Source organism: Mobula hypostoma, chromosome 5 (assembly GCF_963921235.1).
Source record: "Mobula hypostoma chromosome 5, sMobHyp1.1, whole genome shotgun sequence".
NCBI lineage: Eukaryota > Metazoa > Chordata > Chondrichthyes > Myliobatiformes > Myliobatidae > Mobula > Mobula hypostoma.
In genome coordinates, this window is record NC_086101.1 from 165677176 (window position 1) to 165702702 (window position 25527).

At 41.9% G+C, this 25527-nt stretch overlaps 1 protein-coding gene and 1 long non-coding RNA gene across 3 annotated transcripts in view; one reads left to right on the forward strand and one right to left on the reverse strand.

The window, feature by feature from the left end:
* Window positions 1-6709: 6709 nt before the first annotated feature.
* LOC134346337 (uncharacterized) lies at window positions 6710-22467 on the reverse strand. Its single transcript, XR_010017909.1, has 4 exons — window positions 22385-22467; window positions 18667-18720; window positions 12943-13022; window positions 6710-8839 (listed from the first exon to the last, which is right to left on the reverse strand). It is a non-coding gene; the product is annotated as an uncharacterized LOC134346337 (long non-coding RNA).
* A 24-nt stretch (window positions 22468-22491) lies between these two features.
* tent2 (terminal nucleotidyltransferase 2) overlaps window positions 22492-25527 on the forward strand; it is a 63326-nt gene continuing 60290 nt past the window's right edge. For both annotated transcript variants that reach the window (XR_010018090.1, XM_063049330.1), the window contains exon 1: window positions 22492-22610. The gene's annotated coding sequence lies outside the window, so the exon portion shown is untranslated. The remainder of the gene's footprint in view (window positions 22611-25527) is intronic.

The window sequence follows — 25527 nt, forward strand, 5'->3', positions numbered from 1 at the left end:
TCCTGTTCACAGCCCAACTTCAAACATATAGCAGTCTTATTGAGTGACAGAACTGGTTGGAGAGGCCCTACTCCTGCTGGAATGTTTTTGTTCTTAATACATTGCTGAGGAGACTGATAAGGTAAATGATAAACTGGGGAATTCCTACATTCTCAAAGAAAGGTATTTTAGGACTGAGACAAGGGGAATTTTATATTCAAGAACTGGTAACACTGATATACATTCAGTAGCTACTTTATTAGGTACAGGAGGTAGCTCATCCACTTCAAGGTTCGACATGTTGTGCCATTAGAGATGTTCTTCTGCACACCACTGTTGTAACACACGGTTATTTGAATTCATCTCCTTCCCATCCACTTGAACCAGTCTGCCCATTCTCATCAGATCTCTTTAATTAACAAGCAACATACATCAAAGTTGCTGGTGAACGCAGCAGGCCAAGCAGCATCTGTAGGAAGAGGTGCAGTCGACGTTTCAGGCCGAGACCCTTCGTCAGGACTAACTGAAGGAAGAGTGAGTAAGTGATTTGAAAGCTGGAGGGGGAGGGGGAGATGCAAAATGATAGGAGAAGACACGAGGGGGAGGGATAGAGCCAAGAGCTGGACAGGTGATAGGCAAAAGGGGATACGAGAGGATCATGGGACAGGAGGTCTGGGAAGAAAGACAAGGGGGGGGTGACCCAGAGGATGGGCAAGAGGTATATTCAGAGGGACAGAGGGAGAAAAAGGAGAGTGAGAGAAAGAATGTGTGCATAAAAATGAGTAACAGATGGGGTACGAGGGGGAGGTGGGGCCTTAGCGGAAGTTAGAGAAGTCGATGTTCATGCCATCAGGTTGGAGGCTACCCAGACGGAATATAAGGTGTTGTTCCTCCAACCTGAGTGTGGCTTCATCTTTACAGTAGAGGAGGCCGTGGATAGACATGTCAGAATGGGAATGGGATGTGGAATTAAAATGTGTGGCCACTGGGAGATCCTGCTTTCTCTGGCGGACAGAGCGTAGATGTTCAGCAAAGCGGTCTCCCAGTCTGCGTCGGGTCTCGCCAATATATAAAAGGCCACATCGGGAGCACCGGACGCAGTACATCACCCCAGCCAACTCACGGGTGAAGTGTTGCCTCACCTGGAAGGACTGTTTGGGGCCCTGAATGGTGGTAAGGGAGGAAGTGTAAGGGCATGTGTAGCACTTGTTCCGCTCACACGGATAAGTGCCAGGACGAAGATCAGTGGGGAGGGATGGGGGGGACGAATGGACAAGGGAGTCGTGTAGGGAGCGATCCCTGCAGAATGCCGGGGAGGGGGGGAGGGAAAGATGTGCTTAGTGGTGGGATCCCGTTGGAGGTGGCGGAAGTTACGGAGAATAATATGTTGGACCCGGAGGCTGGTGGGGTGGTAGGTGAGGACCAGGGGAACCCTATTCCTAGTGGGGTGGCGGGAGGATGGAGTGAGAGCAGATGTACGTGAAATGGGGGAGATGCGTTTAAGAGCAGAGTTGATAGCGGATGAAGGGAAGCCCCTTTCTTTAAAAAAGGAAGACATCTCCCTCGTCCTAGAATGAAAAGCCTCATCCTGAGAGCAGATGCGGCGGAGACAGAGGAATTGTGAGAAGGGGATGGCGTTTTTGCAAGAGACAGGGTGAGAAGAGGAATAGTCCAGATAGCTGTGAGAGTCAGTAGGCTTATAGTAGACATCAGTGGATAAGCTGTCTCCAGAGACAGAGACAGAAAGATCTAGAAAGGGGAGGGAGGTGTCAAAAATGGACCAGGTAAACTTGAGGGCAGGGTGAAAGTTGGAGGCAAAGTTAATAAAGTCAACGAGCTCTGCATGCGTGCAGGAAGCAGCGCCAATGCAGTCGTCGATGTAGCGAAGAAAAAGTGGGGGACAGATACCAGAATAGGCACGGAACATAGATTGTTCCACGAAGCCAACAAAAAGGCAGGCATAGCTAGGGCCCATACGGGTGCCCATAGCTACACCTTTAGTTTGGAGGAAGTGGGGGGAGCCAAAGGAGAAATTATTAAGAGTAAGGACTAATTCTGCTAGACGGAGCAGTGTGGTGGTAGAGGGGAACTGATTAGGTCTGGAATCCAAAAAGAAGCCTAGAGCTTTGAGACCTTCCTGATGGGGGATGGAAGTATATAGGGACTGGACATCAACACTTCACCTGTGAGTTGGCTGGGGTGATATACTGCGTCCGGTGCTCCCAATGTGGCCTTTTATATATTGGCGAGACCCGACACAGACTGGGAGACCACTTTGCTGAACACCTACGCTCTGTCCGCCAGAGAAAGCAGGATCTCTCAATGGCCACACATTTTAATTCCACATCCCATTCCCATTCTGACATGTCTATCCACGGCCTCCTCTACTGTAAAGATGAAGCCACACTCAGGTTGGAGGAACAACACCTTATATTCCCTCTGGGTAGCCTCCAACCTGATGGCATGAACATCGACTTCTCTAACTTCCGCTAATGCCCCACCTCCCCCTCGTACCCCATCTGTTACTTATTTTTATACACACATTCTTTCTCTCACTCTCCTTTTTCTCCCTCTGTCCCTCTGAATATACCCCTTGCCCATCCTCTGGGTCCTCCCCCTCGTCTTTCTTCCCAGACCTCCTGTCCCATGATCCTCTCGTATCCCCTTTTGCCAATCACCTGTCCAGCTCTCGGCTCCATCCTTCCCCCTCCTGTCTTCTCCTATCATTTTGCATCTCCCCCTCCCCCTCCAGCTTTCAAATCCCTTACTCACTCTTCCTTCAGTTAGTCCTGACGAAGGGTCTCGGCCTGAAACGTCGACTGCACCTCTTCCTACAGATGCTGCTTGGCCTGCTGCGTTCACCAGCAACTTTGATGTATGTTGCTTGAATTTCCAGCATCTGCAGAATTCCTGTTGTTTGACTTTAATTAACAAGACGTTTTTGTCCACAGAACTGCTGCTCATTGAATTTTTTTTTTGTTTTTCACATCATTCTGTATAAACTCTAGAGACTGTTGTGCGTGAAAATCCCAGGAGATCAAGAGTTTCTGAGATACTCAAATCACCCTGTCTAACACCAACAATCATTCCACAATCAGAGTTATTTAGATCACATTTCTTTCCTATTCTGATGTTTGGTCTGAACAACAACTGAACCTCTTGATCCTGTCTGCATGCTTTAATACATTGAGTTGCTGTCACATGATTGGTGATTAGATATTTACATTAACGAGCGTGTACTTAATAAAGTGGCCTCAGCCACTGAGCATATTTCTGGCTACAGAGCAAAGCATAATATCAGGGGAGAATCCTGAAATGTGAAGATGAGAAAGAAAATAATCCAAGATGCATTTAAATGGCAGAGAAGACTCAGGGGATCATATTATTTACTCCCATTTCTATTTCTATGCTTGTGTGGTTACATTCTTGGCTGATTTTCAACTGCTCTCTTTCGGATGGTGTTAAAGCAAGGTCTCCTGCTCTCTCTTGTGGGCAGGCTTTGGTACTATTTGGAAAAGATCAAGGAAGCTCCCTTGGTATCCTAGACAACATTTATCGTTCAGCTATGTCATTTAAAGACTATTGGATCATTTATTTCATCAATGTGTTTTGGGATTCTGCTGCATCTGTACTGGCAGTTTCACTTCTCGATATTGCAGACTTCAAAAGTAGTCCTTCGGTTCTGAAGAAACTAGGGACATGCTAATGGCATGGAAAGCAATATATAAAGTTCTTTTTCCGATGATAGCATTATAACACAATAAAGCATTTTGGTATAATTTGCTTGTAATTTAGGCTACTTAGAGGCAAAGTGATTATTATAGCCAATTGCTGATGCCGAGGAATGCAGAGGATGGTTAGCATTATTAAAGTCAAGTTCAAGTTTATTGTCATTCAACCATGCAGATGTATACAGCTAAACAAAATATCATTCCTCCGGGCCAAGGTGCAAAGCACAGTACATAGGGTCACACACAACACACGTAGTTACACTCCAGCCGGCGGGGGGGGGGGGGGTGCAGGCCATTCAGACAGAGTGTACGTGTGTGCTAGGTGGCAGCAGTATGTTAAGAAATCTAACAGCCTGGGGAAAGAAGCTGTTACCCAGCCTAAAAATTCTGGTCCTTATGTTGCAGTAGCTTTAGTCTGACAGTATGAGGTCAAAGAGATTGTGGTAAGGATGGGAGGGTTCTTCGGCAATACTGGAGGCACTGTGTACGCAGCGCTTCCGATACATGTCCTGAGTGGGGGGTGGGGGAAGAGACCCTGATGATGTTTTCAGCAATCCTCATTATCCAATACAGGGTCTTGCAATCTGATGCATTGCATTTCCCATACCAGACAGTGATGCAACTGGTCAGGACAATCTTGATAATGCTCCAGTCGAATGTGGTGAGAATGGAGGAGGGCAGGGGTAAGGCTCGCTTGCCTCAGTCTCCTCAGGATGTGGAGGTGCTGCTATGCTATCGAGCTAAAGGGGTGGCATAGAGGGTTCAGGGGAGATCATGAGGAAAGAGCATGCAAAGAAACTTGGTGTTCCTGACTCTCTCCATGGAGAAGCTATTGATGTGCAGTGGAGAGTGAACAGCCTACATCTCCCTGAAGCCCACACTCATCTGTTCAGTCTTGTCCAGTTGTGACTCGGATGTTCTGTTTACACCATTCTACAACTGCACTACCTCCTCCCTGTATGTTGTTTCATCATTGTTACTGATGTAGCCAACCACTGTTGAGTGATCAGTGAACTTAATGATGTGGTTAGAACTGGATTTGGCAGTACAGTCCTGTGTTTGCAGTACGAGCAGCAGGGGAGCAACCATGCAGCCCTGGTAGGGGTGATGGTGCTCAGTGTGATGGAGCCAGAGATGCTGCTGCCAATAAGAAATGACTTTAGTCTCTTTGTTAGGAGGTCCAAGAGCCAGTTACAGAGAAAGGTATTGAGACCCAACACAGAGCGTTTTCTCCCAGCTTCCGGGGAATGTTTGCATTGAAAGCAGAACTGAAATCAATGAACTTCTGATATAGGAGACAACATTGTCCAGGTTTGATAGGACCGTGTAAATCTTACCTTGTGATACTACTATTGGAAGTGGCTTGCAGCACAGGAACATAAAATATGGAGACCAGGCATTAATGCTTTAGCTCATGTTCATGATTTCAAGAATTAGTATTTAATGGTTTAAAAATTTTTAGATTTGCTATATTTTCAGAGCCGGCAAATGGGTAAGGTTTACAGAAATGATACCAGTTTTAGAAGGATGCCCATTGGCATGTTATTAGAGTCTCATTTGAAGATTACATTGATATGCCAATGAAGTACATGCATTAGAAATGTTTAAGCATTCATCAAGAGAGATAAAATTATTCCTCAGCACAATATATTTCCAAAAAGCAGAACAAGTTCTCTTAATATCTAGCCATTAACACCTTCAGCAAGAGGTAACTTGTAGACCAACGTTCTTTCACTTTCTCCTAGGGGTGAAATAAACACTTATGTTTGATACCATCTTTGGATAACCTTGCTGAAACTAAAGGTACACATATTCTTAAAAACATCATCTTTTGAAAGATACCTTAGAATGTGCCTTTCCTGCCACAATACATCATAAAGCCTCTGAAATGAAAAGTTGAGCAATGCAAACCATACAGGTCCCACATTTGAATCTGTGTCCATGTTGAGTTAGTTGATTTCCATTGGCTGAATGTAGTAGTGCTATAATTGATTTGGTAAATTGGTTTATTAGGGAAAGTGCAGTTCAGGTAGACAAAGATCAAGGATCAACTTTATTCACCATACACATTTAGATGTATTAGGAAATCCCTGTGGTGTGTTGGCACCACATGCAACAAAATGGCAACATTAAACAAATATACAGAATATATAAAAGTTAGAAGCATATAGAATAAAATGTGCATAAATACATAAATACCATGTATTTACAATGTAAACAGCACTATAAAAAGTGGTTTAAAGTGTTTACAGTGACAGAGATAATAGAGGGGGTGGGGGCTAATTAGAAAGGCTGATCAGATTAACTACCTGGGGAAAGGAACTTTTAAGATGGCATGGGTGTTTTTGGTTTGTTTTAATAGCCCTGCAGTGCTTTCCAGAAGGAAGCTTTTGCAAAAGACAGTTTTCTGGGTGGGTAATAATCACAACTTTTTCTGCCTGTTTCTTTATCCGGGACACATACAAGTTCTGCAGTGATGATAGACTGAAGCCAATAACCTTTTCTGATGTCCTGACAGTTTGCTGCATTTTTCATATACTGCGAGAGGACCAAACCAGACAGTAAAGGCTAATGTGAGGATGCTCTCTATGATGGCAGTGTAGAATTGTACCAGTATGTTCTGGGGAAGATGGAATTGTACTAACTGACACAAGAAGTATATCCTCTGCTGAGCCCTCTTATTAATGGAGGAGATATGGTTCTCCCAGATGAGGTCCAGGAACTTGAATGTTAAAATGAAGAGTTGTTAATGATAATTGGTTGGAGAAGAGACTCATTTCTCCTGAAGTTGATATACATCTCCACAGTTTTGAGGGCTTTCAGTTCCAGATTGTTGTGATTGCACCAGGACACCAGCTTGTTTGCTTCCTGGTGGCATCTGGATTCATCACCTCTGGTGATTAGTCCTATGATGGTGGTGTCATCTGCAAACTTATCAGATTAACTGATGGATTGCTGGAGACACAGTCATTGTTACATGGAGAAAATAGGAGAGACAGTAAGGTGCAAGGTCATAATGAGGTATATTGTGAGGTCAAGAGTGCATTTTATCGATCCAGGGAATCATTCAATTGTCTCATAACAGCTGGATAGAAGGTATCCTAAATCCTGGTAGTATGTGCTTCCATGTGTTTGTATCTTCTGTGTAATAGCAGGGGAAGAGGAGAGAATGTCCAGAGTGGGTGAGACTGCTTGACTAAGGCAATGAGAAATGTAGACAACATCTGTGGAAGTGAAGCTGGTTTCTGTGATGTGCTGAGCTGTATCCACAACCCTCTGCAGTTTCTTGCAGTCTTGGTGACTTAATAGAGGTGTATAAGAGACATACATAGAGTGGACAGCCAGGAACCTTTTTTTCAGGGTGGAAATAGCTATCATAAGAGAGTGCAAGTCAAGTCAAGTCAAGTCAAGTCAAATTTATTTATACAGCATATTTAAAAAAAACCCACGTTGACCAAAGTGCTGTACAGATCAGAGCAGAATAGCTAAAATTACAAATACGAGAAACACAGACATTACCAACAAGGGCAAACAGCTTATAGGCACAAAAGAAACAACGCAAGGGCCTAGGCACAAGGCAAAAATCAGCCACATCAGGAGGATTCAAACACTAATGAATAAAAGTAAGATTTGAGCCTGGATTTAAGAGTCAATGGAGGAGGCAGATCTGATAGGAAGGGGAATGCTGTTCCTCAGTCTAGGGGCTACAATAGCAAAAGCGCAGTCACCCCTGAGCTTAAGTTTAGATCATGGGACAGCCAGGAGCCCCAAGTCAGCCGACCTGAGGGACCTGGAAGTAGAATAAGGGGTTAGAATGTGATATAACGGGGGGCCAGCCCATTTAGGGCTTTATAAACAAACAGGAGAATCTTAAAATCAATTCTGAACCATACTGGCAGCCAGTGGAGGGAGGCCAGCATAGGAATAATATGGTCCCTCTTCCAGGCACCTGTCAGGAGCCTAGCTCCGGCATTTTGGACCAGTTGCAGACGGGACAGGGATGACTGACTAATCCCAGTATACAGGGAATTGGAGTAGTCCAAGCGGGAGGATATAAGGGCATGGATGACTTTCTCGAGATCTTTGAAAGAGAGAAACTGCTTGATTTTGGCAATAGTATGAAGCTGGAAAAAACTAGCTTTTACTACTGTATTAACTTGGTTGTCAAACTTAAAGGTGGAATCAAATATCACACCAAGGGATCTAACATGGGGTTTGACAAGGGTGTACAGGTTACCAAGACTGTTGGTAGTCACTTTGATGGAGTCAGGGGGGCCAAATATAAGGTGCAAGTATAAAGTGATTGGAGGAAAGTATGGGGGGAGGATTTCAGAAGTAGTTTATTTTTACACAGAAAGTGGTAGGTATGTGGGATGTGCTGGCAGGTGTGGTAGTACAGATTTAGGACTCAAAAAGAAAAATCGGGGGTATGTGGGAGGGAAGGGTTATATTGATCTTAGGGTAGGTTAAAAGGTTGGCACAACATCATGTACAAGGGCTGTACTGTGCTGTATTTTCTATGTTCTAATACCACATAGCATCCCCAATAATCAGCTATTATGGAGAGTTTTTAATCAGAAGCAGAATATAAAGATCCATATAATAAGAAATATCGAGTCTGAAACAGTAGATTACAACATTGAATATTTTATCTAGGTGTTAGCTGCAAATCTTTACTTTTTTTTCTGTGACCTATCAGTGAATGTTGAACTGAATATCAAAAAATCTGCAGGTGCTGGAAGTCTGAAATAGAAATGGTAGGTATTGGAAAACGCTCAACATTACAAGGAGCATAGGGGAAGAGAGAAACAGAATTAATGTTTTAGGTCAAAGGCCCTTCATCAGAACTGAAGAAACGAATATTGCAGCAAGGGGGAAGGATGAACAGAACAAAGAAAATATTTATGATGGAGTGTAGATCAAAGTTTTCAAATCACATAATGCCCTTCGAGTCACTGATTAATAGATGAACAAGAACATTTAGAGAGAGAATACAACATAAAACAAAAACCCACTGGCACTCTGAGAGGGGAACGCAGGAGCTGCTGAAATGTGAATATCGTACATCAAAACTGCCCTGGGTATTTCCAGCATCGCCAGAAAACAAATAAAATTGTAGATAACGGAATCTGAAACAAAAGCAGAAAAACTAGAAGAACTTGGTCAACCAAGATATATCTGTTAGGGAGACAAAACAGTGGAAGACCTTTCACCAGAACAAGGGAGGGAGTGACACACACAAAATACTGGCGGAATTCAGCAGGTCAAGCAGCATCTATAGAAATGAATCAACAGTCTTTTTTTCCTCACTTTTCTGCTTAGTAGGTTTTTTTTGTTATCACAAATTTTTTTTCAATCTTTAAGATAATGTCTTTTTTGAGAATTGTAAGTGTTGTTACTTCAATGTACTCATGTTATTTTTTTCTGTATAATATAACAATAAAAAGATTTGAAAAGAAAGAAATGAATCAACAGTCAATGTTTTGGGCCAAGACCCTTCTTCAGGACTGGAAGGATGGAGGAGGATGCCAGAATAAAAAGATGGGGAGGGGAAGGAGGGCTATTTATCTAGTAAGTGATAGGTGAAGCCAAGTGGGTGTGAAAGGTAAATGCTGGAGAAGAAGGAATCTGTTAAGAGAAAGGGAAGAAGGAGGGACACCAGGGGAAGGTGAGGAGAAGAGGTAAGAGACCAGAGTGGGGAATACAAGAAGAGGGAAAAATTTACTGGAAGGAGAAAACAGCGTTCATGCCATCATGTTGAAGGCTACTAGACGGAATATGAGATGTTACTCCTCCACCCTGAGAATGGCCTCATCATGGCAAAAGAGGAGGCCATAGACCGACATGTTGTAACAGGAATGTGGATAGGAATTAAGATTGTTGTCTACTAGAAATTTCTGCTTTTGGTGGATGGGGCGGAGGTGTTCGACAAAGTGGTCACCCAATTTACTACGCAAACAACTGGAATTCTGCAGATGCTGGAAATTCAAGCAACACACATCAAAGTTGCTGGTGAACGCAGCAGGCCAGGCCTGAAACGTCGACTGCACCTCTTCCTACAGATGCTGCCTGGCCTGCTGCGTTCACCAGCAACTTTGATGTGTGTTACCCAATTTACTATTTCCAATTTACAATTTACAGGGGGAAAAGCTGTGAGATGTAAGACAAAAGACTACTTAAAGATATAGTAGGTTAATGTGATAAGAAGCATGAGTACTAACTGTTAGAACGGCATTTTAAAGAAATGATGTGAGAAGGGGACCCAAGAACAGCAAACAATGAGAGAGCAGTTGATATGAAGTTGAAAAAAATCAATGTTAATTCCAGAAGGCCGCAAAGAAAATAATTAAGAAAACGTTTTTCTTAACTATAACCAAATGAACAACATCCTATCTTGTGCCTAGGCAATGTGTTCTGGTATAGAATAAGCACTGAATTTTTCATCTTCAGATAAACTGTTTTCACTATCTAGTTTTTGCGGGGTTAAAATTCTCTCCACTGTCATTAAAAGATAACTTGTTAGAAAGGCAGTTACCGCATTCAGAAATAACAACCAATTGTTGATTAATTCAAATGATAGCTTTAAATAAGTAAAATGTGAATGTGTTTGAATTATATTTCAGAATCAGAAATGGGTTTATTATCACTGGCATGTGACATGAAATTTGTTAACTTAGCAGCAGCAATTCAATGCAACACATAATCTAGCAGAGAAAAATTTTTTTAAAAACGTGCAAAAACAGAAATACTGTATATTGAAAAAAAGGTCTAAAGATTCAATGTCCATTTAGGAATCAGAAGGCGGAGGGGAAGAAGCTGTTCCTGAATTACTGAGTGTGTGCCTTCAGGCTTCTGTACCTCCTACCTGATGGTAACAGTGAGAAAAGGGCATGCCCTGGGTGCTGGAGGTCCTTAATAATGGAAGCTGCCTTTCTGAAACACTGCTCCCTGAAGATGTCCTGGGTACATTGTAGGCTAGTACCCAAGATGGAGCTGACTAGATTTACAACCCTCTGCAGTTTCTTTCAGTCTGTGCAATAGCCCCTCCATACTAGACAGTGATGCAGCCTGCCAGAATGCTCTCCACGGTACAACTATAGAAGTTTTTGAGTGTATTTGTTGACATACCAAATCTCTTCAAACTCCTAATGAAGTATAGCTGCTGTCTTGCCTTCTTTATAACTACATCGATATGTTGGGACCAGGTTAGATCCTCAGAGATCTTGACACCCAGGAACTTGAAACTGCTCACTCTCTCCACTTCTAATCCCTCTATGAGGATTGGTATGTGTTTCTTCATCTTACCCTTCTTGAAGTCCACAATCAGCTCTTTCGTCTTACTAACGTAGAGTGCCAGGTTGTTGCTGCAGCATCACTCTACTAGTTGGCATATCTCACTCCTGTACACTCTCTTGTCACCACCTGAGATTCTACTAACAATGGTTGTATTGTCAGGAAATTTATAGACGGTATTTGAGCTATGCCCAGCCACAAAGTCATGTGTATATAGAGAGTAGAGCAGTGGGCTAAGCACACACACCTGAGGTGCACCAATGTTGATCGTCAGTGAGGAGGATATATTATCACCAATCCGCACAAATTGTGGTCTTCCAGCTAGGAAGTTGAGGATCCAATTGCAGAGGCCCAGGTTCTGCAACTTCTCAATCAGGATTGTGGGAATGATGTATTAAATGCTGAGCTATAGTCGATGAACAGCAGCCGTCAGGTGTTTGTGTTGTCCAGGTGGTCTAAAGCTGTGTGGAGTGCCATTAACATTTCCTTAACATTTCAAATATTACTGCCAGGAAATGAAACCCACCAAAACAACCTATTTCAGAATGATGTTGGCTCTTTACCTACACACCATTTTTATCTATCAGTTATAACAAAATCAAAATCAAAATCATAAAGAGGTTTATAATAAGTGACTAATCCCCATGTACAAAAATCATTTAATTTCTCTTCTGAAATGATGACATCGGAAACCTTTACATCAGTTGTGAATAGCTGACTCCATACCTGGACCATATGGGCTATAAAAGCAGATAGAATTTAATGTACCTGGTGCTGCACTTCAGTTGGACCAACTAGGGCAGGTCTTACGCAGTGAACAGTAGGGCACTGAGGAGTGTGCTACACAATAGAAATCTGAATATACAGGTCCCTAATTCGATGAAAGTGGTGTCACAGGTAGATAGGGTTGTAAGGAACGCTTCTGGCACCTGGCCTTCATAAATCAATGTATTGAGTACAGGAGATGGGATGTTATGCTGAAGTTGATTAGGACATTATGTGCAGTTTTGGTCAACTACCTACAGGAAAGATGCAAATAAAGTTGAAAAAGCAGAGAAAAAAATCTACAAGTTTGTTGCTGGGTCTGGAGGACCTGAGTTATAAGGAAAGATTGAATAGCTTAGGACTTTATTCCTTGGAATGTAGAAGATTGAGAGGAGATTTGATAGAGGTATACAAAATTAGATAGGGTAAATGCAAGCAGGCTTTTTCCACTGAGGTTGAGTGGGACTACAACTAGAAGTCATGGCTTAAGGGTGAAAGGTGAAAACTTTAATGGGAATGGGGGGAAACTTTGTCACTCGGGGATCATGAAAGTGTGGAGTGAACTGCCAGCACAAGTGGTGTGTGCGAGCTCAATTTCAACCTTTAAAGAGAAATTTGGATAGGTACATGGACAATAAGGGTATAGAGGGCTCTGGTCTCAGTGCAGTTCGATGGGAGTAGGCAGTTCAAATGGTTTGGCGCAGTCTAGATGGGGTGAATGGCCTTTTTCTACGCTGTACTTTTCTATGACTCCATGACCCTACAATATTTGCACAAAATGGACAAATTTAACATTCTCAACAAGAAATGAGACTCCCTATACTTCTGTATCTCACTTAACACTTAGAAAGAAAATACCATGCTTTTAAAAACTGTTTTTAAGAACTGTTAAGCCACAGAAATAATTCTAGTGCACCACAGATTTGTTCTCCAATCTTCAGTGAAAGATTAGAAGTATTAGAACTAGTACTCACTTAACATTATTTAATCACCTTCATTAAGCTTTGAACAAGCATATACAAACCAAATATCAATAAATAATAATTTATAATTAAAACTGTAATTATTAGCTTGTTCCTCAAAAAAGAAAACAAAGAGAAAAAAATAAAAGCGTGTGAGCTCTTTTAAAAAGTCCTTGTTTTTGGCTCCTTTATAAGCTATGAATAGGAGTTACCTAAAACTGTCATTCTTTGAAAACTATTCTGTTTAATTCCTCTCTGCTGAAGCACTTCTTTTGGTTTCCTCTTTCATTGGCTGCAATTAGAAATTCATATTTGGTAATTTCATTCAATAAACAGCAGCATTTCAAAATCATGATCAATTACAAATTCTGCTTATATTTGGCATTTTGAACTTCCTCACAAACTTGTTACCAAGGAAATAACTAATAAGAAACTTCTCAACATATGCCATTATATACATCGAAACAGTGCAAATATCTGCTTAAACTCTTACTTAGGGTGCCCATTTTCCAAAGATTGCAACAAAATCTGTACGTTTCAGATTTATAAAACCTAGAACTTACACACAGCTATATCAATAGTTAACATTTCTGTAATACCAGAGTAATCCTGTTTAGATTATGCATAGATCTTGCATAGATCATGTATAGAATCAGTTAGGTCCACCCACTGTGCAGAAAAAAACAATTTATTTTTGTGCAATAGCTTTTGTTTCTTTTTTTGTCACTTTATGCCAATCTATTTCTTTTGTGAGCAATTAAAGGGACCAAGATTTTCTTGTGCATGAATCACTTGAAATTAATATGCAGATTCAGCAAGCAATTAGGAAAGTGAGTTGTGTCACAGAGTCATAAACCTATACAGCATAGTCTTGAGTTAAATTGCAAGTGTCATACATTAGCTTACTTTCCCAGCTGACCCAACTTCTGCAGTCACCTTAAAAAAAACCTTCACTGTCTACTATATCACCAAGTTTGTTGTACTCAGCAAACCTACAAATCATGCCACCTACATTCTCATCTAAACCATTATTTTGTATGGCAAACCCTAGCACTGATCCCTGTGACACACACTGCTCACAGACCTCCAATTAGAAAACCAACCCTTCAATACCACCCTCTGCCTCCTACCTTCAAACAATTTTGTTTCCAATTTGCTTACTTACCTGGATCCCATGTGTTCTCACCTTCCACACCAGCATAAAATGCAGGGTCTTCTTAAAGACCATGTAGTACACAGGGTATATGGCTCTGCTCCCATCATTCCTCTGGGTCTCATCTTGTATTCTTATATTGTTCATTACCATATCCGTGATAAGACCATAAGATATAGAAGCAGAAGTAGGCCATTCGGCTCACTGAGTTTGCTCCTTCTTTCAATCATGGGCTGATCCAATTCTTCCAGTCATCCCCACTCTCCTGCCTTCTCCCCATACCCTTTGATGCCCTGGCTAATCAAGAACCTATCTATCTCTGCCTCAAATGCACCCAATGACTTGGCCTCCACAGCCGCTTGTCGCAACAAATTCCACAGATTTACCAACCTTTGACTAAAGTAATTTCTCTGCATCTCTCCTCTAAATGGACGTCCTTCAATCCTGAAGTCGTGCCCTCTTGTCCTAGCCTCCCCTACCATGGGAAATAACTTTGCCATAGTAATGTTTTTTACTATCTTTGGATACTTTATAATATCCAAAATTACATGATTGTACTTTTATTTGATGCAGATTATTTTTTTCTATGCCCAATATAACTATAATAAACAGGGTTCCAAAAGAAAAAAAATTGATATAGTCACCCATCAACTGATAAGGCAACACACATTCAGCAGGCCAGGCAGCATCTATGGAAAAGTATATAGTCAACGTTTTGGGCTGAGACCTGTCATCAGGCCCGGCCTGCTGAGTTCCTCCAGCATTTTGTGTGTGTTGCTTGGATTTCCAGCATCTGCAGATTTTCTTGTTTGTGATGTAACAACTGATAAATGACACTTATCAGGAGGGGACACAAAGAATGGAGCCTGTAATCAGGAGTATCAATTAAATGGGACCTGTAGATCTGACCTATTCTGTTACAAACAATACAATATGGTGAAGTCACCTTTCGTCAGATATTGCCTGTCATCAACTAATATGAGCATGTTGAACCAATACATGTAAGTTGGATATAGAAACATAGAAAATAGGTGCAGGAGTAGGCCATTCAGCCCTTCGAGCCTACACCGCCATTCAGTATGATCATGGCTGATCATCCAACTCAGAACCCTGTACCTGCCTTCCCTCCATACGCCCTGATCCCTTTAGCCACAAGGGCCATATCTAACTCACTCTTAAATATAGCCAATGAACTGGCCTCAACTGTTTCCTGTGGCAGAGAATTCCACAGATTCACCACTCTCTGTGTGAAGAAGTTTTTCCTAATCTCGGTCCGAGAAGGCTTCCCCTTTATCCTCAAACTGTGACCCCTCATTCTGGACTTCCCCAACATCGGGAACAATCTTCCTGCATCTAGCCTGTCCAATCCCTTTAGGATCTTATACGTTTCAATCAGATCCCCCCTCAATCTTCTAAATTCCAACGAGTATAAGCCCAGTTCATCCAGTCTTTCATCATATGAAAGTCCTGCCATCCCAGGAATCAATCTGGTGAACCTTCTTTGTACTCCCTCTATGGCAAGGATGTCTTTCCTCAGATTAGGGGACCAAAACTGCACACAATACTCCAGGTGTGGTCTCACCAAGGCCTTGTACAACTGCAGTAGCACCTCCCCGCTCCTGTACTCGAATCCTCTTGCTATAAATGCCAGCATACCATTTGCCTGCTGTACCTGCATGCCCACTTTCAATGACTGGTGTATAATGACACCCAGGTCTCGTTGCACCTCCCCTTTTCCTAATCGGCCACCATTCAGATAATAATCTGTTTTCCTGTTTTTGCCACCAAAGTGGATAACTTCACATTTATCCACATTAAATTGCATCTGCCATGAATTTGCCCACTCACCTAACCTATCCAAGTCACCCTGCATCCTCTTAGCATCCTCCTCACAGCTAACACTGCCGCCCAGCTTGGTGTCATCTGCAAACTTGGAGATGCTGCATTTAATTCCCTCATCCAAGTCATTAATATATATTGTAAACAACTGGGGTCCTAGCACTGAGCCTTGCGGTACCCCACTAGTCACTGCCTACCATTCTGAAAAGGTCCCGTTTATTCCCACTCTTTGCTTCCTGTCTGCCAACCAATTCTCTATCCACATCAATACCTTACCCCCAATACCGTGTGCTTTAAGTTTGCACACTAATCTCCTGTGTGGGACCTTGTCAAAATAGTCTTCTGTAGACGTCCTGTAAACTCAACCTTCTGTTGACAATGAAAATACAAATGATAAATTTGGTTACAACTGGACATGCATTCCTCCACACACAGTTCACCTGCAGGCCTCTCCCCCACACATCTGGTTTTGATTCCACTTGCATTCATCTCTCCCCAAATGGTTTACATTATCACCTCCCTTACTTATCAGATTCCAGCATCAGTCAGTAGCTGTAGTGTTTCTGCATATCACACTCCAGCAGCTGTCTCAAACCTTCAGCCTTCTTTCCTCCCATTTTGCTCCATCTGCCTCTCTTTTCCCCTCTGCATCTTCTCCAACCTTCAGCGACCTGCTGTCTCCTAACTCAACCCTCCCCTCCCCTACTTAGTTGTCACCCTTCACCCCTCTTGGGCTCCTGTCACACCATTCCCTTACTCCTCTTTATATCAGCATTCTCCTTCCTCAACTCTTCATCCTGATTTGATCTGAAATGTTAAAACTTTCTTCCACCTAACAGATATTGCTCAACCCACTGAGTTCTTTCAGCAGACTATCTGTTGCTCCAGTATCAGTATAAAGTTAATCCTAGAAATCTGAATTCACTTGTTGGAAGCAGAAGATAAACTTCAAAGGTTGGGAGGTTAACTAGTCATCCAAGAAGACACACAGAAACTAATTGGTATGAAGGGGTGAGTTCTTTAGATTGTATGTTTATTGACTGTTATCACTAACAGTTGCTAAACAAGTATGAATCCAACCATTTTCAGTAAAGATATAATTAGCAGGCAAGAAAAGGAAAATCTGCTATGCCCTACAGCAGGAGTGTAATACACAGTACATTTTGTCTGAGCCAAATGTTAGATATTGGCTAAAATTAATTTCACAAATATGTCCTATGCTGTTAGCAGTATCTTTTATTTAAAATTAAAAACAGACATTTGCCTTGGATACCCAATTAAGAATCCTAACAATTTGATCCTTGGTGCCTCTCTAGCATTGAATAAGCAAGCTTAGTCAGCTCCCTTAGTAATTTAAATATTATGAAGCTGTGTTTTTCATATTTCTCTGCCAATTTAAATTTACCCTCGTCAGATGAACATGCTGGGCTTCAGTAAACCCAGCAATTGAAGAAATAAAAAGGTTCAATAGCTAGATCTACGAGATTACTGTATTTTCACATAATTGCTGAATGAAGCCTCCCTGATCTACCATCTGCTCTGCCACAGTTGGAAATCCCTAATGCTGCCAATCTTCATTCCCCCACCTCCAACTCTACAACCTTTGCCAATCACTCTGATCTTTACCACACAATGTCAGATCACTCAATGACTTTCATTGATCTCCTCCATTCGTCCCCCGCCAATGGCTTCCAACCTGCTTTCTATCCTGTGGTTTTTCTCTGCACCCCTGCCCCTGCTCCATACTTCAATCCTGCTGCCAGATTCTAACCTGACTTCCACCTTAGATTTGGACCCTAAATTCACCTTGCATATTTCTCTTAAACTTAACTCCTCTCACCTAACTGGCTGAGTCCTTCCAGCATTTTCTGTTTCAACTTCCAGAATGTGAGTTTATTTAAGTTTATTGATGGTTATGATGCTGTCTACTTTTGTAGAGGTTTCTGCATCTAATGCTGTCAGCTGTTTCTTAATATCACGGGCCATCAAAATTATTTGAAGACTAGCTCATATGGTGGTGGGGATCCCAGGTGGAAGTCAAGATGGCTCATCCAACAGCACAACTGGTTGAATATGGCTGCAAGTGTTTCAGCCACATTCTTTAGTCCTCACGTGCTGAACTCACCATTATCGATGATGGGAATATTCCTGGATTCTCCTCTTCCTTGTAACTGTTCAATTGTTTATTAGCACTCACAATTGGATATGACAAGAATACACAGTTTTTATCTCATCAGTTGGTTATGGAATTGTCTGGCAATCTTTTGCATTCCTTTTTCTGTTAGCATGCATGTACACCAGGTATTTTTAGGTTTGCCCTCAGCAGGCCTTTCTGCATTTGTTATTAAACTAGTGCTGATCCTCTGGCTGGTTGATAATGGCAGAGTGCATGGCATGCTAATCCACGAGGTTATAGGATGTGGAATGCATTGTACCTGGAGGCAGATTGAACTGCAGCCATCAAAAAAGAGCTGGATAAAATGAGAAGGAGAGAAATTTGCAGGGGAGCTTGACTAGCTGCATTGTTTTTAACTAGTACAGCACAGGAAAAAGCCCTTTGGCCGATGTTGTGCCCAAATAATTAAACTAATAATTAAATACTTAACCAAACTAGTCACTTCTGCCCACATAATGTACATGTCCCTCCATTCTCTGCATATTCATGTGCCAAGCTAATAGCCTCTTAAACACTATCATATCTGCTTCCACCACTACCCCTGGCAGCGCATTTCAAGGACCCACTACTCCACATGCAAATAACTTCTCCCACACATCTCCTTTGAATTCACCCCCCCCCACCCCTCTAATATTAGACACTTGACCCTGGGAGAAAGTTACTGGCTGTCTACTCTATTCATGTCTTTCATAATCTTATTAAACATGTTTCTCTGCTGCTCCAGAGAAAATAATCCAAGTCTGTCCAACGTCTCTTTATAGTACATACCTTCGAATCCAGGCAGCATCCTGGTGAACTTCTTCAGCATCCTCCACATTCTTCCTAAAACAGGGTGACCAGAAATGAATACAATACTCCAGATGTGGACTAACCAGGGTTTTATAAAGCTGCAACGGACTGTAATTTTCTAAATCATAAACTCAACATCTCTACTAATCGAAGTCAAATACCACACATCTTCTTTACCACCCTGTCAAGCAGGCCCCCTCCCCCAGCTGCCTACTACCTCCCTTATGGTTCCGCCTCCTTCTACTACCCATTGCGCTTTCTCCTATTCCTTCTTCACCTTTCCTGCCTATCACCTCCTGCTTCCCCTCCCCCACCCCTTTATCTTTCCCCTTACTGGTTTTTCATCTGGAACCTTCTAGCCTTCTCCTTCCCACCCTCCCCCCACCTTCTTTATAGGGCCTCTGCCCCTTCCCTCTTCAGTCCTGATGAAGGGTTCTGGCTCAAAACGTTGACTGATCGTTTCCACGGATGCTGCCTGACCTGCTGAGCTCCTCCAACACTACTAAAGATCCTGCATTATCTTTCCTTACATTTGATCTCCCAAAGTACAGTATGAAACTCCATCTGCTATTTCGCTGTCTGTATCTGCAACTGATCTGTATCTCACTATATCCTTTACAATCTTCTACTTTATCCATGACTAATCTTTGTACTGCCTACAAACTTTCTAAACACCATCTATATTTTCATCCAGGTCATTTATATATCAATCAATATATCAGGCATAGATGCACCTATCACTGATATATTAGTGGGGACTGGTAGGTTTATTCCTTGTATTGGTTTGCTCACTACCTGCCACGGACAGGAACTGGAAGCTACATCTTTCATTGTGCAAAGGGACCCAAGTGAGCTTGAAGGCCAACATACAGATTCAGCAAATGACTGGGAATGCTGATTGTGCCTTAGCCTTCACAGGAGTGAGAATGTCTTACTGTAAGTGAACAAGGTCCTGGTAAAACTGCACCTGAAGTACAGTTTTGGTCATCTTACCCAAGAATGGATTTAGCATAGAATCGTGAAGATTTACTAGCCTGATGAAAATCAATAAAATTGCAGGATGTTAGTAGTTTATGAAAACAGAGGGCGCTCTTAACTCAGCAGAGCAGAATCAGTCAGAAAGGATCCAGTTAACTGATTAAAGATCTTGGACTTGAAACATTAACTTTGCTTCTCTTTCCACAGATGTTGTCTGACCTGCTGAATGTTTCCAGCATTTTCTGTTGTTACTTATTAGATTGATTCTGGGCGTGACAAGTCTGCTATTCAAGGGGAGATTGAGTAGACTAGTTTTGCTGTCTTTAAATTTAGATGGATGACAGTAGATTGCTCTTACAAACTTTTTTAAAAAAAGGCTTGACAGATTACATACAAGGAGGATGTTTCCACTGACTGTGAAATCAAGGGCTGAGTCACAGTTTGAGAATAATGTGCAGGCCATTTAAAACTGACAAGAGGAGACATTTCTTCACTCAGGGAATGGTGATTTTGGAATTCTCTATCAATTTGGCTCAGTCAGTATGTTCATTCAAAACCAAAATCAGTAGATTTGTGCGCATTAATTAATCAAGGGATATTGCTGAAAAATGGCACTTTGGTGAAAGATCAGCCATGATCAGCAGGTTCAAATGGCCAGGTAAGTCTCTGCCACAAAGACTGGAGGAGTACAGACATCTCCAGGCAGTCTGCAAAGATTCCAGTGAGGGTATCAAGGTGGATTGCCCAAGCAGGGGTGGCAAACCTATAGTAACAATTTTGCTGGCATGCAGATTGCAGTGTAGCCCCTCGATTCGTTAACCCCTACCCGTAATAAAAAGATACATTATGGTTATTTCTACAGCCAAATGAAGCTGAATTCTTTTTTTACAACCCAAAGCAGTGAGATGCTTTCTACAGGAAACGTCTCAAGCATGCTAGTCACCAGCTAGAGTTGCGAGTATTTGTGTCTAGTTGAGAAGACAGCCAGGAATTCCTTCATTATTTGGGACGCTAGACCACTTAATTGGGGCAGTAGGCTGTTGCCGAACAGTTTCTAACTAGCATCAGATGCATGAACTTGTATGGCTGTTAGACACTACACGGTGCTTAAGAGTGAACAGTTTTTAAATACACCAGTTGTGTGTGCTTGTGTTCAAAAAGCAGTGATTTTGTGTCACTGATAGTTGGTGAGAACTAAGAAGTAACACTCGCAGTTTCAAGCATTCAGGTTTGGTGATGCCAGAAACGGCTAGGAGTGAAAATAAAAAGATTTCACTTCTCAACAAGTCAGGAACTATGAAGAATTTGAAGGTATCAACAATCATCTTAAATGTTACAAAGAAAATGAAGATTGGGAGGATGTAGTCATCAAAAGCATTGTATGAAGGCAGTCCATTATCTGTATTAGGGTCTGTGCTAATTTTGATCATTTAGTCATTCAAAAGAACACAGCAGCGTGTTAGTTGTCCGTTGTATCCGACGATAACGGTGAAACCTGTGCAGGAGAGTTTTCAAAGTGGAAAAGCCTTCATATTGAGACAGTTCTACTCTCTCAACCTCGGAAGTCTGGGTCCCATGGTACAAATAATCATCACAAACTGCGGTCTTCCTTGGTTGCAGTGGATAACCATGACTTCTTCTGTTCCTTATGCCCTTCGCTCTAAACAGTGTTGCAGGACCGCCTTCTTGGCTGTTGGATCTCACTGTTGATCTAATCTATCCAGTCTGACTTCACATGCCAGATCAGGCAAGTTCCTAATTCTCCAGGGTATGAGGTCCCCTGGCTACCCTCACCTCATTTAGCCTGCCTGTCGAAATGGTGTACCACAGCGAGGCTGCTGTCACATGCAAACAGCTATTTGGAGCCACAGCTGAGAGCTGAGTGCCTGGTGGGGACCAAAGATTAGTGAGCTAGCCCAGAATGGACACAACAAGCCCCTTCACCAGAGGTACTACCCCTCCCTGGACACCCAATACATGGCATCTTATACCGGATGAATTCCTCTGTCGATAACAATTAGGAACTATACACAGTTTTATTGTATTGTAGTGTTCTAATTTGTTCTATTTCATTTAAATACATAATTAGTTATTCAGTTAAACGATAGCTTGTCTTCTTTTAGCTTTTAACTATTTCCAAGAAAATTCGGCTAATTAGGGCAGCTATTTAATGGGGCCAAAATGTGCTGGTGTCACAATTAACTGGAATTGAGGGAGAGAAGGAGGGAAAGAGGGAAGGAGGGAAGAAAGGAAGAAAGGACGAAAGAACCAGGTTGGGAATTAGTCTTTGATTATGTCAGACGGCAGCGGGAAATACTATCAATAAGCAACCAATGTTAATACAACAATGCATCCAAAGTCTTTTCATAGTTCTTAAAGATATAAGAACTCTAAGAACTTAACACTACTCAATCTCTAATTCACATGGGCTTCTGGAACAGCAAAGTGATTTAGGAAATAAGAAAGAAGAAAAACTGCAGACGGTGCAATCTGGAGCAACACAAGAAAATACAACCCCCGAGAAAACGAAACCTGTGAAAACTACCCTCAATAACAGAAGCTTCATATCAACGCTGGAAATCGCCATTTCCGTAAACCTTAAAACATCGGCTTTCTATTTAAGCAGAACCTTACCGTCCTAAAACTTAGACCGCTCAAAATAAAAGTATTCTTATACCATCTCTAGCCCTATTTTAAAATGTGTAAGTTTTCAACAAACCAGCGTGTACGACATGTAAAAGCAACCTTAGCAACGCGTTATGAGGTGATGCGAAGCGACGTTGCTGCTGGCCTCCAGCTGAGCCGGAATCAAGACGATTTAACCTCTGACACGGAAGTAGAGAGGCTGAAAGAGTTGGATGGCTCTGACGTAAAGAAAAGATGAATCCGTGGAGAGGGACGAAGGCAGAAGGCCGCCGAGTGATTCAATAAGAACGCGTCAGTCGGTAAGGAACAAGTTGGGGCGTAAAGTGACATCCGTGGGCTCGCCTCGGCGGGGAGCCAGAGGTTGCGCGGCCTCGTTTCCAGCCGCCGGGCACCGTGAGCTCGCGAGGCTTTTTTTAAAAAAGAAATGGGAAGTTTTTTAAAAACTAGGATTTTGTTTTAAAAGTCACCGGCTCCGTCCGACAGAAACAAAATGGACGAAGCCCGCGGCACCTGTTAGTAGCCGATATCTGTGAGGTGAGGGGCTGGGCTGTGTTGAGAACTCGCTGGAGGTGGAAGGAGGAAGGCGCGGGCCGACCTCAGCCCTGTGGACCCGCCGCTCCTCACTGATAAAGTTGTTAAACATGGTAGTTTTCTGAGGTGAAACTGTCCCTATTTGCACCCACTGTGTTCACGGAAGGCGACAATAGCTGCTATTCTTATAACATGGCAAATGGCCCTTTAAAACCAAACGAGAGCGAGAGACATGTACAGCATTATTCAGGTGGGAATCTGAAGTTTAATACAATATAAAATATTTAACAGGATGAGTAACATCAATGGGGAGAAATAGACCGAGGCTTTGAGATGCACGTCCTTTAGTCAATTATGAAACTGACGCCCTTCCACGATTAAACGAAAGTATCTTTTATGATTAAAATAAGGAGGTGGTGGATTTCATTTCAGTGACTCACCGGGCTCTGCTACGATTGTGTTGCTCCCTGTTTGTAGCAAGTATTGAGTAGACTGGGATACAAAGGTATCAGAAAAATTGTAGACGGCTGACCATTCCATGGACCAGGTTATGACCCATTTAGCAGGCTGGATTCCATACACTGCAGGTAGATGACAAGGGGTTGTTCTCATTATTAGAAACGATTAATTATCTATGCTTAAATTTCAGGATGTCATGATGTGCTTGTAAGACAATTGAGAAATCAGTTTTAGAATGACAGTACTGTAAAAGATATTGGCAAACAATATCTCCGAGGAGATAGCAAGATTTGTTGAGATTTCTGATAATCATTCTCCAGTTGGGAGCATTTGTTTTAATGTAAGGGATTTTTTTTTGGTGTAAAGGGATGTGAAATCTTTCAAGCAGGAATCAAAGTTGTGATGAAGTGATCTGGGTTGGAGGAAGGTATTCCTGGAGTGTTGTCTAGGTACTTCTTTTGTGTGTATGGAGTACTGTTTCAAATTTTGCAGATAATGAAAATTTTGGCAGTGTGATGAACCTGATGTAGCAGACTGGTGGAATGACATAAAAATTTTACACAATCACAAAAGGATAACAGTATACCAGAAGGCTGTTTGAAACCATCTGGTTCCATTCGCCTCTGAGTTGCCTGTAGCCCAATATTTTGTTTCCTTTATTGTGTATTCTGTTTCCTTTAGAATGAATCTGCTGCCACTACCCTCTCTCACAAAACTTCATGATTTTTAAAAATGAGAGCCAACAATTCCAGATATTCCATTCTATATAACCAAAATCCTTCCTTACAGGAATTGTTTTGGTAAGCTTCTTGTGCATCCTCCCTAAGGTTTGCAAATCTCTCCCAATTCTATGCCCAGAATTGGATATGATACTCCAATATGACTAGTTCAGCATTTTATAAAAGTGCATCTTGATGTCCGTGTTCTTTGACTTCAAGGCTCTATACATAGCCCAGCATCCCTTTTGAACCTGCCCTGCCGTTTTAATAACTTATGCACAATGATCTCCCAATCTTTCTGTTACATTTTAGAATTGAACCTTGTAGTTTATCTTGCCTTTCCTTTTTTCTCTGATGGTTATCACAGCTTGCAAGTCAATTTCAGGGGCAGGGATGACTCACTCTGTTGCCAGGGACCGTCAGTGCTCTTGCTCTTGTCTGTAGATGGTTTAGCCCAGCCTAATTGAACCTATACTGAACCAGGTGAGTTTGAGCATGAGAAGAAGTTAGGACATATTGCAGGTATGTGGACTGGAACGACAAGGTCTGGTTTAGTGTTTCCTTTTATAAGGAAGGGTATTTGCCTTGTGTCTATCATGCAAAGATCTTGGTAAGTTTTTTTTTGCAGCATTTACTTGGTTTTCACCAGATCTCTGGCATGTTGCAAGTCTTAGCTTTAAATTAAATGTTTTCAATTTCATCACTGGTTATTTAACTTTGCTGGTGCTGACAAGTTACCAACTTTTTTTGGGGAGTGAATTGAAAATAGTGTGTACTTGCTAGGTTGTGCCATAGAATAATAATGTCTTAACGTGGTTCTGATGGGCAGGCACTTTAACTGACACTAGAGTCCCAAAATTGAGCGTTTTCGTGGCAAGGAAATACCAGGTGGATAGAAGAAAAGATTGACGAATATTCTCCATGAATAACATCACCAGAAACTAGAGGAATTTCCATAGGAAGGCTCTTTTCTATTTTCATTAAGATTTAAAAAAAAAATAAAATGCTGAGAAGAAGCTTATCCTCTTGGAAGAATTTAGAACCACAAGATGTAGAAAAAGGAGTTCTTCATTTAAGACAGAACATGAAGAATTTGTTGCTCAGGGTACTCAATAGGAGCATTCAAAATGGGAGTGAGCACCCTTGGTTACATACATCAGGAAGAATGCGACACTTCCCAAGCTGTTTTCCCATCTTGTTCAATACCTCGTGTAACAGTCTACAGAACACATTGCCTTCATCAGCTCTCATAACTGGAGCCAAAGCAAGCCCATCTCCACTCCAAAAGACCGTGAAAAATAATTAAAATTTTAATCCCGTTGTGGCTATCAAGAATGTTAAATTACTTTTTTCCAAAAAAAATTTTCTGACACCAAATAACCATAAAGATTTACTGATATCCATCACTTATGCAGTGTAATTGACTTTTTTCTACCTTTTGATCAAAGTGCTGTAAAATGCACACCTTTGATTGTCCTAGTTTCAGGACAGCAAGTTTTACTTTATT